Source organism: Tupaia chinensis, unplaced genomic scaffold, assembly GCF_000334495.1.
Source record: "Tupaia chinensis unplaced genomic scaffold, TupChi_1.0 Scaffold000542_1, whole genome shotgun sequence".
Taxonomy (NCBI): domain Eukaryota; kingdom Metazoa; phylum Chordata; class Mammalia; order Scandentia; family Tupaiidae; genus Tupaia; species Tupaia belangeri.
The window spans coordinates 1545675-1561200 of NW_006160055.1; the positions used below are offsets into that span (position 1 = coordinate 1545675).

The following is a 15526-nucleotide window of genomic DNA, read 5'->3' on the forward strand; positions in this document are numbered from 1 at the left end:
CATTTCCCCTTTACTCTTCTAGTTGGGTATTCATTTATATTAATCAATGTTGTAATCACTGGGTGTTTGTTGGGGATAGTATTGGACACATATTCAAAATCCAGAAATAAAAGGTATAGATTAACAAACAATGTTCGATTGGCAAAGTGAGCAAAGATTCCAATCCACCCAAAACTTTCCCTTCAGGGGTTTTGATGGGTGGCTCATTGCCAATAGAATCCAGGAAGGCTAGTCAACAAATGGCTGTCAGTTATAAGGGTTGATATCAGTGAGAGAAATATTAAATACTTTGATTCTGGCAAAATCACTATTTCCTTCTAGCCTAGAACCCATGTTTCTATCCATTTATCCTGCTGTGCTTAATACAAGATATTTAGAGTTCCAGCTCACCAGATTCTTCTGCCTTTCTTCCTCTAATTTTTTGTTCTTAACATGATTTTTCTTTTTCAATTAGCAATAATCGCGCCTCGGATAAACCTCATTGGCTACGATACTGCCACTGCACAAAGCTATGATTTTTCTTTTTATAATGTTTATTTTTTCAGCAGTTACAATTATCTGACTTTATCCACATATACAGTAAGTGAATTGCATATACATGTATTTCCCTTGAATTCTCTCTTTCCTCATTGACTTTGTTTGCCTATTTGAAATCCTTTCCTTCCTGATAATCTGTAAGAACTAAGTGGACATGCCCTTAACTTAAACTTCATGGCATTAGCTGAAGATGGTCCTCATATGACCTTTTTTGAATGTTTATGGCCTAACCAATGTAAGAAAATACACTGTGATTCATTTTCAAGAATAGCTTAACAAAACTTGCTTAAGCAGCTTATAGATGTGACAATCCCAGAAAATACACATTCCTGGAAAGTTCCTGAACAAATGAAATCCAAAAACATCAGATTGCCCTTGAGAACAAGATGGTGGCTGGTCATCAGCCCTTTGCTCCTTTTTAACTTCCTAGTTCTTCTCCTTTTTCAGGACATTTGTCAGGCCTTTATCAAGGGCTTGTCTTGAGCCTGTGCTTTTCTATCAGACAGGAGAAGGAAGGGAGCAGTAAGTACCTAATAAGAGAATAATAAAACTTGGGTAACATCTGGGAAGATTGTGCACTCTATAGTACTCAGTCAATGAGGAACTGGGGAAGGGACTTGAGCATTAGAGAATAAATTGGTTGCTATAGCCATTCCCAGTATGCCTGCCCATCAGACACCCAGTTTTGTAAGACTGCCATTAAAGACTCATTTTGCTGAACCTTGTGTCTCTGTGTTCATTCTTTGGCATTTAATGGGTGAACATGTTTCTCATGACCAAGCAGATTAAGTAAGGACTATAATCCTTCATCTCTATGGCAAACCTTCTAGCTATTATGGAAAACCCCTTGACATTAATCCTCTCATTCCCAAAAGATGATTTCTCCTTATGTACCTTTTACTTGGTTGGACTCATTGGGATCTATGGACAAGATGGTCCAGAAGCATCTGTGCTACAAAGTTCCAGTCAGAAAAGAAGTGAATCTTTCCACTTCAATGTTGACCAATTCTCTCAATGTAGTTGATCCAGAATAGTGACTTCTGCTGACACTACTATCAACTTCTTGGATGCCACCTTGGCACATAAGGAAGCATCTTGTTACCTGCTAGTGCCTTTTCATTGGACCAGATCCAATATGATGAATAATCAATAATTTGACAAGCTTTTCCCTTTACTTCTTCTTTTCTACACTGCTGTCTTTTCTGAAGTGCTAATGGACCATTTGGACTTAAATAAGGTCTCACTTTTTATTCTTTTCTCAATTCCAACACGCTCTATTATACCTGGGTTGAAGATGTTGGGCATTACTATCCAAAGAGGATGAAGATGTGCATTCTTTAATCAATTTCACTCTGGAGCACTATCAAGAAGATTTTATTTCCTCTATTAGATTAGGAGTTTTGGTACAGTTCACTCTAAAAGATGGTACACCCTGTCACCCAGAGTGGAGACAGAAGACAGGAACCATAGGGTGCACAGAAGGACAGATAGAAGAAATGAGTTGAATTTATAAAAACCTATAAGATTTCTAAATTCTCTACAGTAACTCTTACTGCTCTTCAATATCTCAAATCTTTAAGGAAGGTCATTCTAACTCTTCTAGGTTGATAGTCCTTTGGTGTTCCTGACAGTGTATATTCATCTCAGCTGTAGTGGGAGTCCAAAATCATTATTGACTATCTAGAAAGTCTCTTTTGCCACCTTTCCATCTTTTTCTTGGGCACACTAATTGCTATGAACTTTTCTCTTATGACTGCTGCAGTATCCCGTAGATTATGGAAACTTGTGTACTTATTATCATTAGTTTCCATGAATCTTTTGATTTCTGTCTTAATCTCTGCAGCAGTCATGGAGTCATTCAGAAGTAGGTTATTTAATTTCCATGTATTTATATATTTTTGAGGGCTTTTCCTAAGATTAATATCAAGTTTAATTCCATCATGATCGGAGAAGTTGCTGGATATAGTTTCTACACCTTTGAATTGTAAAGGCTGGTTTTGTGCCCTATCATGTGATCAATCTTTGAGAAAGTACCATGCAGGGCTGAGAAAAAATGTATATTTTGTGTTTTTTGGGGTGGAAAGTTCTGTAGATGTCTATCAAGTTCATCTGATTTATGGTTTCATTGAGGTCCTGAACCTCTTTGCTTATTTTTTGTCTCATTGACCTGTCTAAAGGAGATAATGGGGTGTTGAGATCTCCAACAATTATTGTGTTATAGTCTATCTTTCCTTTTAGATCTCACAGTCTTTCCTTCACATATTTGGGTGCTCCTGAGTTTGGTGCATAGAAAGTTGTGTGACTATTTCACCAGTGGTGCTTCTGGTCTTCTTTCAGTACCATTTGGACATGTTGGGACTGGGAGACCAGATCCTTCTGCCAAAACTCCAGACCTCTCTCTATATTCAGCCTTTCTCTTACACCTCCCAATTGGGGGTAAATATATAAATGGGCCCAACCTCTGCTTTAATAGAAAGCCTGCTCTCACCAAAGTCCAAATACATGTGCCTACACATACCCATGTACATATGCACATAACCTAATGGCCTGTACACTTTTTTTTTTTTTGTAGAGGTTTTCGCTATAGGGCACGTGCGCTCGCCAGACAGACAGAGAGAGACAGAGAAACAGAAAGCAAGAAATCACTCCCCAGGGGGGATGGTCACGCCACAATCCCTTCTCCTCCATTCTCCTCTTGGGATCTTGGGCAAGCACGCACATGCACCCAGCATGAGTTTTAAGCCACCAGGTCTGGGACGCGAACCATGGTCGACTATGTGGGAGTCCAGCGACATAGCCATTACACTAACTGCTGGTTCCCGATGGCCTGTACACGGTCTTAGCCAGATCTCACTTTTGAATGATGAGAATTACCATTTTATGTCTTTATTTCTACTTCTCTGGCCAGAAACTAACTGCTGTAGGTTTAATACCCCCATAAAATTTATGTTGAAATACAATTACCCTTGTGATAACGCCAAAAGGTAGGGCCTTTAAGAGGAAAATAGGTCATGAGGACTGAATGGAATGCTGTTATGGTGGGAGTGGGCTAGCCACCACTGCAGTTCAGCCTTCTTCTCTCCGTCTCATGTGCTCTCTCTCAACATGTGCTGCCTCCCACCACAGCACAATGCAACATAAAGCCCTCACCAGATGGTAGTGCAATGCTCTGGGACTTCCAAGTCTCCAGATTCATGAGCTTGTATTCTTTATAAATACTTGTATGTGGTATTCAGCTATAGTGGTAGAAAATAGAATAAAACACCAACTGGTAACTATGTCATAACTATGTCCCCGTTCTTGTGCAGAGAGGGATCAGGCAGATGAAATTTCAAATGTCCTCACTCCAATTCTATGAACAATTCCCAATCTTCCTAATTCTCCAGCTGCAGGTTTCTTGACTTTCTCTAATTACCCAAACCACTATACATTATTTATTATCTTGTATTACACTTAATTATGAGGTCAAACTGAGAAAAATTGTGAAATAAGGAAGTTTAGTACATTCTGAATATAAAAAAAATTTTAAAGCCAGAAAGCTACAATTTAGGAAATTATAAGCAGATTTGGATAACAGGGTGGCAAGGGAATTTGATCATAAATCATTATGCCTCTCTCATTTGTTTCAGCAGGCACGTATTTTGTAAGCCTTAATTTGATACTAGGTGAGTACTTATGTTATCAGAGTACCTTCCTCCTAAGCCAATGAGGTCTCACTGATAATTTCAGCAGATGTTAAAAAATTCTGCTCAGTAATATAATTTGGATGTGTTATTAACAAATATCTTTGTGCAAATATTCATCTGCCCCATATCTGATGTACAGGAAATTGCTGTTCATTTGGGAGGAAATCTGGATCTTTTTGTCCAGAGAATTTCTCATAAGAGGCTAAACTACCACACTAGGGAGAAGAATGTCTTCTCCCTTCAATTCATGAAAAAAGATAACAGGACAGGGATATAACAAGGTAGTCCTCAGCCTGATCCAGGGCTGGAGTTTCTTAAGATAGAATAAACCAGTTTGACAGATATACTGTGGACCGTTGTTATCATGCTTAGATCCAACTCTTAGGGTGGGGAAAAGGCATGGTTGTGGAGAGCAATGGAGTTTCCTTTGAAGGAAATAGGCATTCCTACAGATTGACATGTCATTTTGCTTTATTTCCAATATGTGTTCCTTAGAAAACACCACTTGCAATCCATATAGGGAGAATAAGGTTCCTCAAGGAAATTTAGGGACCCAGGGGCCAGGACCAAGGTGGTGGTCATCATGAAGATAGATCGGAAGTCCATTTCTGCTGTACTCTCACCCCATTCTCTCTCTCTCTCTCTCTCTCTCCATACACACAAGCACACACACACACACACACACAGGGGTTTATGAAATGTCATGAGAAAGTGGAATTAAATTACAAGTTAATATTGGTGCAAGAAAATTTTTAATCTAGGAATAATTTTTCATTATAGGCACTTTCCATGAACTTTTTGAAGACTCCTTGTATTTGAATTACTTTTTAAATCAACTTAAGGGTTTTTAATGTAAGGACATTTCACTTCCTTGTAAACAAATCCTTTAAATTTTGTTTGATTTCAACTCAAAATATACTTTAGAATATTCTGTTAAAGAATTCAATGAGTGGAAAGTCAAAAACATTAGAATTTGAAGTTTTTAACTAAATTTTCACTATTGGAAACAAAGATTGCAAACAAGAAAACACTGAAATGTATTGATGCCATAAATCAAGTAGACTTGATAAACATCTATAGAACCTTTTACCCTTTAAAATTTATGAAAGAACTGAACAAATTATGAGAGAGAGAGAGGCTATTTGGGACGAATACTATTGGAACATTCTTACAATAAAACAATTACCCTTCTTTACCTAAAATTCAATTATCGGGGAAAAAATGAAAAGCTATTGGATGATGAAATGGGGATTTTAATGTCTCTGTATTGACTGACATGCATGGTATTCCTTCTGGAAAAAGAAATGTAATACACTGTAAAGTTATATCTGATTCAATGTATTATAAACAAGATTATTGTGATAACATATAAATTTTTGAAAAGGTCCCTCTGTTTTTATCTGCTGCATCTGGTAAGCCTGGTAGAAGACTGGGTCCCAGACCAACTCATTCATCTGATAAACTTCTATTAGTCTTGCTCTGTGAAGTATGGGGGATAAAAACATTAAAAGAGAGAAATTTATTTTTGAGAAACTCCAGTCACTATTCCCTTATTGTATTATTTGAAGAAGTTGACTTCTCTGAAATCTGTGTCTTCCTCTGTAACATGAGGATAATTTCAGTATGAGGCTAATTTGATGCACAAATGGACTCTGTATATGAAGACATTTTATTAAAGTCTAAGTTGTTAGACAAAAATCTGTGTTTCAACCATTCCACTAAAGCATCTTTGGCAACACTGAAACCAGGGCACATTTGTGAGCCAAGTCTCCTACGTGCATCCTAATAGATCCAATGTTTTTGCCAAATTGCCCTACTCCGGGGAGCTGGCCTCCTCTTCCATCTGCTCCCCATCTTGTCAAAGCTACTCCCCCTGTCTGAACCCCATCCTGAAAGGAAGCATGAGGGATTCAAAGCCAGAAGCAGCAGAGTACATAGCCAACCCACTGAGACAAGAAACCCCTCCTTTGTATAAACATGGTTCTCTGCTGGGGAGAGTTATGGGAAACAAGTGGAATAGCATGACTAGGTCTGTGACCCTCTCCAAGTTTTCCCTCAAGGCGCCATTGACTGTTCACTTTGCACAGCTCAGGAGGCTGTTAGAATCTTAAATATCCAAGACTGAAATGGCCCTTAACAGTTATAGTAGCTAGGCTTCAAATAGAACTGTGACAGTATGGCAGAGATCACAGAGGAAGTCTGGTCCCCAAGGTCTCTAGGGAGGGACAGATCCAAGCATTTCCATCCCTCATTTACCTCCTCTACTTCTACCTTGAAGTTGGTGAAGTCTTAGCTCTATTCGTTAGATAGTAGAAGCTGGCAATGTTCTTCTTCCAAACATATCACAGTATGCTAGGAGGTAGGACTTGTGCTCCTCTGCCTTAGACTGATTTTTACTTTAACTATTTTTATATATTAGTGTGAGTCAATCATTGCCTGATTTCAAAATCTAGACTGATGATGATAATACGAAAAAAATTTTCTTTTTTAAGACAAGGTGTGTTTGTTTTATAAAGGAAAAAAATGCTACCTTCCTTGATTTTTCTTGCTCTAAGTAGGAAATCTTTGTTTAAATGGATTCCTAAGTTGAATGAAACTGTTGCCCTCTTCTAACATGATTTAATTTAGCAAAAACGTTCATTAAGTATGCATCTCAAATATAGGGAAAAAAAGTGACTGAAATTATTTTAGCTCAAAATACACAACAATGTGACCTCTGGTCCCTGAACATCTGGAGCCATTTTCTACTTCCTTACCCAGGGACAAGTGAGAAACCTTGACCAGATGGCCAAGGGAAGTCACTGCCTTATCCAGGAGTCAGTATGTTCACTCCAAGATCCCACAGCAATGAGGTCCTTGGGTGCCACAATTATAGCCCTCACTTCTGCTGCATCTTCAGGTCTGGGTTCTCTTCTTTTTGACTACTGAGTCTTTGTGATGTAATGTCTTAGAGTTTAAGAAAGTGCCAAGATATTTTTCAATTGACCTTGACATAAGCTTTTGTTCACCAGATATATTCACTGAAATATATACTCCTTTAACTTCAGAATGGCTTTTGTTTGATGCTAGGATCTCCCATGGCCAGAGCCTCAGGTATCTGTTTGCAACTGTATTTTTTGTGCAAGAACCTGGATGAGGCAGGAGGGTTATCCTCTGCCACTTTTCTATATTCCCATCTTTCATTTATATAAATGAAGTATCCTCTCTCTCTCTTTTTCACCATGTCAAAAAAAAAAAAAAGTGGAGTGATCTTCACCAAATTCAGGGTGCATATTTAAGATAGTCTTCTAAACTATAGGCTATGCCAGCAAACATGAGACTTGCTTTGGGAGGCCCTGGGGAATCAAAAGCTATTGAGTGATAATTTTTAGAACAGGTTCCAAGGACTGTGAACCAATACAGGGATTAAGAGAATAAGGACAGGGAAAACAATGCTTTGAAATGTGTGTCCCCAAATAAAAGTCACAGCATGTGTGTAAATTTACCCATTAGAGTAACTTCTTACAGCCCTGGGAATTGTGTATGTGTATGTGTATATGTATGTTTGTGTGTGTGTGTGTGTAATATTTACTATGTACTGTGTGGTAGGCACTATAAAAACATGTTCTGGGACCAGCAGTTAGCGTAATGGCTATGTCACTGGACTCCCACAAAGTCGACTGTGGTTCGTTTATAAAAAAAAAATATCCTCTCTCTCTCTTTTTTACCATGTCAAAAAAAAAAAAAAAGTGGAGTGATCTTCACCAAATTCAGGGTGCATATTTAAGATAGTCTTCTAAACTATAGGCTATGCCAGCAAACATGAGACTTGCTTTGGGAGGCCCTGGGGAATCAAAAGCTATTGAGTGATAATTTTTAGAACAGGTTCCAAGGACTGTGAACCAATACAGGGATTAAGAGAATAAGGACAGGGAAAACAATGCTTTGAAATGTGTGTCCCCAAATAAAAGTCACAGCATGTGTGTAAATTTACCCATTAGAGTAACTTCTTACAGCCCTGGGAATTGTGTATGTGTATGTGTATATGTATGTTTGTGTGTGTGTGTGTAATATTTACTATGTACTGTGTGGTAGGCACTATAAAAACATGTTCTGGGACCAGCAGTTAGCGTAATGGCTATGTCACTGGACTCCCACAAAGTCGACTGTGGTTCGAGTCCTGGACCCGGTGACTTAAACTCATGCTGGACACATGTGTGTGCGTGCCCAAGATCCCAAGAGGAGAATGGAGGAGAAGGGATTGCGGCGTGGCCATCCCCCGTGGGGGGTGATTTCTCACTTTCTATCTCTTTGTCTCTCTCTGTCTTTCTGGCAAAAGCATGGCCCTATAGCAAAAACCTCTCCCCCCCAAAAAAAAGAAAAAAAAAACATGTTCTATGAATTATATAAACAAATATCTCAAGCAGTTGTACTATTATCAGGCCTATCTTTTTTTAATTTGTAAACATTTTTCTATAGGGCATGTGTGTTTGTTGGAGAGAAAGATTGTGAGAGAGAGAGAGAATTGAGAAAGCACCCCCCAATGGGGGATGGCCATGCTTCTCTATTCTCTTCTTGAGATTTTGGGATTTGGGGTACACACGCACACACACACACGGTGCATTTCTCAACTTGTCAGGTCTAGGACTTGAACTGCATAGTCAACAAAAAGGAATTCAGATGTCTTCACCACATGTCATTGGCCAACCCTTATCAGGCCTAATTTGCAGATGGGAAATACAAGGCTCAGAAAATATAATAGCTGTGTAACATTGGAGCACATTGCTCAAGTGGAAAGCTAAAATTTAGAATATAGGCAGTCTAACTACTTCAATCTCTTTTTGAAGTTGTACCTGACGTCACTATAATGCAGCTCCTCTACAACCCCATTAAATGCAGTACTCACCACTTCAGATCTGGTACATGAGTGTATGTTAATATCACACTGATATCCATTCTCTCTTATCTGTTCTGACAACTAAGCCAGAAAAGTTCAGCAGACATTGAGGTGATGACTTTATATCAGAAGCTTATCCTATTATTTGTGATCTGACCTGCAGGCAGAAACATTCCAAATACAAGGTGGAAGCAATTTTAGCAGGATATAAAGAGGAACTTTCCTCTCTGGAGGTTTGAGTGACATCAGAATGAATAAGCAAGGGAGATCAGATCATCTACTTTCCAGGGGAACTTTAAAAATAGCAGCAACCTCTTTCTGTCGAAACGATGGTAGCACCGTAACTGGGGCACCTCTTTAGGTGCAATCCACCAGTTCAGGAAGTAAATCAATTTACATCAATTCTATGCAAACTCTAATGCAATTTGACTTAACTGGTAAATGTTGACAGCAGGTAACTAGATCCCTAATCTGAATTGTAAGGCACTGTTTGGTTGTCTAGCATGATTGGGCCAAATGTAATACCATAGAGTTTCTGTCCCATGTTGTCCTTGGCAATGGAAAGAACTAGGTGTCAGTGTACTCATTCATTCATTCATAAAGTACCTGCTACTTTCCAGACATGACGTTGGGCACTGGAGTCACAGAATTAATAAGACATATTTCTTGTTCTTGAGAAGTTCATGACCTGATGGTCTGGATTCTTGTACCAGTTATAATTTTGGTAGCTGTGTGTTCAGTAGAAATGACTTGACTTCTTTATGCCATGACTCCTAATATGGTATACCTGAGGAGATTAGGCTAAGATCCCTTGCTAAGGATGGGCGCCAGTTTACATTGTTTTAGACTATTGATGTCATTTATTTAGAAAACATTTATAACATATTTTTTTTCTTTTAAATGTTCTAAACGATGCATACACTCACCAGAGGAGAGAGACAGAAAGAAAGAAAGGAATGAAAAGTAAGAAAACATTCCCATCGGGTATGGTCACACCACAGTTCCTTCTCCTTTTTTTTCCTCTTGGGGTTTTGGGCATGCATGTACATGTGCCCAGCATATTTTGCAAACCACTAAATCTGGGATTTGAACTATTCGGTCAGCCATGTATGGTCCAGGCACCTTAACTACCACACCAGCAGCTAGTCTGCTAGCATCTTTTATGTACTGGTACTATACTGTGCTTTGCAGGATTACATGGAAAGAAGGCCATCTCTTCCCTTATGAAGCTTAAAGTCCCATGGGAGAGAAAAACATTGAAGTTGGAAAGTAAAATACCATGAGATCTAGTGATGCATTCTCACGGTAAACATGAGGCACTAAGGGAGAGGCAAGCAAATAGGCTTCTTGGCTGAAAACTAAGTTAAGTCTTAGAGATTAAGAAGGAGTTAGTAGGAATTCCAGGCAAAGAGAAATCTGTAAGCAAAGATCAAGAAGCAATAGAGAAGATGCTTGTTTCAGAGAATTAGAAGCTGGTTAATATGGCTAAGGGTAAAGGTGGGGGAGGACAGATGGATGGGGAAGAGGAAGAAAAGAGAGCAGAAGGTCGAGGGGCAGAAAGAAAGAGAGGGGAAGTAAAGAAAAGAGAGGGCAGGAGAGGAGACTAAGGGAATAGGAGAAGAGGGGAATGGATGGGGAGAGGAGAGAAAACAGGGTAAGGGAAAGAAAAAAAAAACAGAAAGGCAAAGCAGAGGCAAAATTGGAAGAATTATGTCTCCATGCCTAGGAGTTTGGACTTGAATTTGGGGATATCAGAGGTCACAGAAGGTTTTAGCAGCAGAATGCTAAGATTGGAAGTGAGCATTAGAATACAGTATGTGTAACACATATTGAAGAGTCAGAAGAATTAGTCCAGAAGTTGGTTGGCTGGTTTGAGGTTTAATGCAAAGGATCTCCTTTTCTCCCTCCCGCTCTCTTCCTTTCTCCTTTCCTTTCTTCCTTCTCTCATCCCCTCCCCCTTTCCTCCCTTCCATTTTCCTCCCCTTTCCTCTTCCTTTGGGTGTTGGGGAAACCATGGCAGTTTTACAGGCGGGACAGAATGCCATGTGGTTGCTCCATAGCTCTGAACCCAACAGAAATGGTTTTGTGACTGTATAAGGAGCTGGTGACATCTATTCCTGTTGAAATTCCTTACAGTTAAGACCATGCTCCAGCCCATAAGAAGGCAGGGACTGCCTGGAAGTGACTCATCAGGGGTGGCACCGATGAAACCAGTTTCTAAGAATCTAAACTATGTGGCTTGACTGAGCACCCTCAACTGTTCTCTTCTTTCCTTCTGTGGCTTTGGCCAAGAAGAGGGTACCAGATTTGGTCATAGTCATCTTTAACTCCGTAAAATAGCTATATAGGACTTTCTGAGCTCCATGTAGCCCAGAGGCTGAAGCATAAGAATCCGCGTTAAATGCACAATTGAGGTATTTTCAATATAAGACAAGAACCCTGGTGGAACTACACATCAGATGCTTTTCTTGAATAAATGAGATGATACTATTAAATAATCTTCCCATATGAATAAGAAATTTTAGTACATAAATAGTTGAAGCATAAGACCCAGAGGTGAATATATTGGCAAGATTGAGCTTTAGCATGAAATCGTGGTTAAGAGGGAAGGACCTCAGAGTTTCATGGCCTGAGTGGAAATCTTGGTTCCACCACTGACATGCTGTGCAACCAACCAGTCAGGCCATGCTTGAGTTTCCTCATCCCTAAAATGGGGACAATAACAGTAACTATTTCATTGGGTTGCAGAGTGAATTAAGAGAATTAATCCTTATAAAGTCCTTTGAAACAGTACTGGCATATAACAAATATTATAGGAATGTGTGTTAAATAAAAATGAAGACAATCACCTTTCCCTGTCCAAATAAGTTATGAGGGATACAAAGAGGTGAGGCCCAGGGTTCAATGACATGTTTTCAGTTCTGGAAAAAGGAGGCCCCAAAATAGAAAGCTATTCTGTGCCCTTGGGTAAATATTAATGGTGATCCAACTGATAGGATTGTGGATGTCTCTCTATGATGTCTTCATAATTAAACATTTGGACAAATACTCTAAAGACAAAGAAAAGAGCTCTTTCTTTTAAACCCTTAGATCAGAGACTGAAATTAATCTGTTTAGATTAGCAATAGGGAATGAAATTTCTAAAAGTAAACTTGGGGAAAAAAATTAAAAGATCCAATGTTGGATAGTTAAGAGAAGACAAAAATGGAAAATAATTCTACATGCTCATGTAACACCACAAAAACAAACCACTCTATCTAAACAGAGGATAAGGCTGTACCTCCTGTATTGATCCTTTAGAAGTTAAAATTCTCTCTCTCTTTTAATATTTTTTTTATTTTAACTTATTTTATACAACTTAGCCCAGTACCTCTCTGGCTTAGCTAGAGCTCTATGCTGGCTACAGGGAAAGGGAGAAGTCCACAGTCTCCTGCATGTTTCACTCTGCTCTTCCTATGAAATACGGAATTCTCTGATAGCTTCCTGAGATCTGTGTCTAGGCCCACACCAGCAGGAAGCATTGATTCCTGTTTCACACTTCCTGGCCACTGGAAAGCTTGTCTCACCTAGGCTATGACCTTAGTAACTCCCTTTTTTCTTCTCTATGGATCTTTGCTTTGCTTCAGGATTCTTGGATCCCCTATGAACTATTCCTAGTGACATTTGCACAAACTACAGTTTGGGACCAATAGTTTTGTTGTTTTGTTTTGTTTTTGAAGGAACCAGAGGAATAGTTGCAAATTTACAGATTAGAATTCATTAGTTATGATGACAATGGTCTGTGTTACTGAACACTATTACAGGAGTCCTTGACATCTCTACCTAAAGTGATTTCTGTCATTAATAGATTCAGATGGTCATAAGGTGAGTGGATGGAAGAGAGAAATCAGAAGCTCCAAATCTGACCCTCTTTCCCATATACAATACCCTGATCCTCACACTACATACACACACACACACACAAACACAAACACATACACACACACACTTCACTCATTTTCTGGCTGTGTAATCTTAGGTAAGTGGAGAAAAACAGTTTCTGCCCTAAAGATTTTTAATAGATAAAATGAAATATTAATTATTAATCAGTGCTTATAGAGTGTTTTTCATTTTATGACCACTGTTCTTATCTAGCAACTAGTAAATAAGTGATCCAGCCTATCACAAAGATGAGGATGTGAAGACAAGTGATTTGATAAAGAACAGCATGAAGACAGGAAGCTTTAGGGCTTGCAAAACAAAATTTTTAATCTGGTCTACTGGAAAAGAGTCTCTTGCATTCTTTTTTTTTTTTTTTTTTGGAGAGGTTTTTGCTATAGGGCGTGTGCGCTTGCCAGAAAGACAGAGAGAGGCAGAGAGACAGAAAGTGAGAAATCATCCCCCAGTGGGGAAGGCCACACCACAATCCCTTCTCTTCCATTCTCCTCTCAGGATCTTGGGCGCACACTCATATGCACCTGCCGTGAGTTTAAGCCACTGGGTCTGGGTCTCGAACTGCGGTCAATTACATAGGAGTCCAGAACATAGCCATTACGCTAACTGCTGGTCCCAAGTCTCTTGCATTCTTTACCCTAATTGCTAAGTTCACATTTGATGGACAATCAATAATAATTGCAATTAGATAGTAAGATTCTGATGCTAGTCTTAAATAACAATACTGGCTTAAAGAGTCAATTGACAGCTAGTTTATTTCTTTGTGAACTACACATGTACACATATACACACAGACATACTGTTCTCCATTACTTCTTTTAAAGGCAAAATTTGTTTATTCTAGAATTTCATACAAGAATTATAGATATGCACCTTCCAGATGTGCTTTCTTGTTCTCCTTTATTTACTCACACAATGTTTCTGATATTGCCCATGTTGTCACAGGATGTATAGTACAAAAGAAGAATCCTGGTATTAATAAATAACCTATCTTAAAATCTCAGTTGGAAAAAATTGCAAATAAACAACCAGCAGATGGTGTAACAGTAATATTGCTATACTCCCATGTAGTTGACAGTGGTTCACATCCCAGACCTGGTGGCCAAAAACTCACGCCAGACATGTTTGTGTGTGTGTGTGCCCAAGATCCTGAGAGGAGAGTGGAGGAGAAGGGATGCAGCCTGGCCATCCCCCTTTGGGGGGTGATTTCTTGCTTTCTGTCACATGGCCAACAGAATAGCTAGCAGATGTCATAGTAGTCATGTTGCTGGACTCCCACATAGCCAACCACAGTTTGAGTCCTGAATCCATTGGCTTCAGAATCACATTGGGTGTGTGTGCATGTGTCTAAGATCCCAGGAGGAGAATGGAGGAGAAGGGATTGCAGCATAGCCATCCCCCCTGGAGATTTCTTACTTTCCCTCTCACCATCTCTGTCTCTCTCTGTCTCTCTTTCTCTCTTAGGCAAAATGCACTCTAAGACAAAAGCTTCTAAAAAAAAATTCTAAAAATGAGGTGAGGCCCCTAGGAGAAGATTAGGTCCTGAGGGTAGAGCGTGTGTGAATGGGTCTAGTTCCTTTAGAAAAGAGACCCTGGAGATCTCTTTCACCCTCCTGCCCCTCCGACCACTGTATGAGGACACAGTAAGAAGGCTACTATATATCCCTGCTCAATATAAACCAAATGTCAGCACTTCGTGGCATAAATGAAAAGATGGGAAGATATAACAGCAGAGGAGGCAAGTGTTGACACTGGAGACTGTATAGGAGGTGGTGGATAATGGGTAGTGGGTGGGAGGGGCTCAGAAAAAAAAAAATAACAGGCATAGAATGGAAAGTTATCTGTTGTAGATGATGTCAATAGTAATATCTTTGACTTGATTGACAAGCACTATATGCACACTTTGAAAAACTATATTGTATGCTGTATAGATGTACAATGACTAAATGTATTTTTTAAAATAATAAAAGAAGGCTGTTGTCTACATGCCAGAAAGAGAGCCCTTACCAGAACCTGATTGTACTGGCACTCTGACCTCAGAATTCCAACTACAGAGCAGGAAGAAATAAGTTACTGTTTTTTACAAGACACCCAGTCTGTGGCATTTGGTTATAGCAGTCTATATGGACTAAGGCAAGGGGTATAGGGGTTAATATAAAAGAGACTAACTATGCATATATGTACTTCTTCATATTGATGAGGTGTAATTGAGAATAATTGATGTAAAATTAGTATGACATCTGTTTATTATAATAGTATTATATATGCTACAAATTTATTCTGTAAATAATAGCCTTTAATACCTATGATAGTGCTAATAAAACTATATCGTCTATCTTGTTGCACAAGGAATCTTTTGTGTGGAAGAGGTAAGACCAGATGTTAGAGGGTAGGAATGTGTTTAAAATGAGTATCCAAAAATCTTTCCCACAGGCAGTTCCACTTTTCTAAACCTTCACAAAAAACCCTGGGAAAAGTCAAGAGACCACATTTT

General features: G+C 39.1%; 1 pseudogene; it reads right to left on the bottom strand.

Annotated features, from left to right (window-relative positions):
* Nucleotides 1-428: 428 nt before the first annotated feature.
* On the bottom strand, nt 429-511 carry LOC114009488 (uncharacterized; annotated as a pseudogene).
* Nucleotides 512-15526: the final 15015 nt, after the last annotated feature.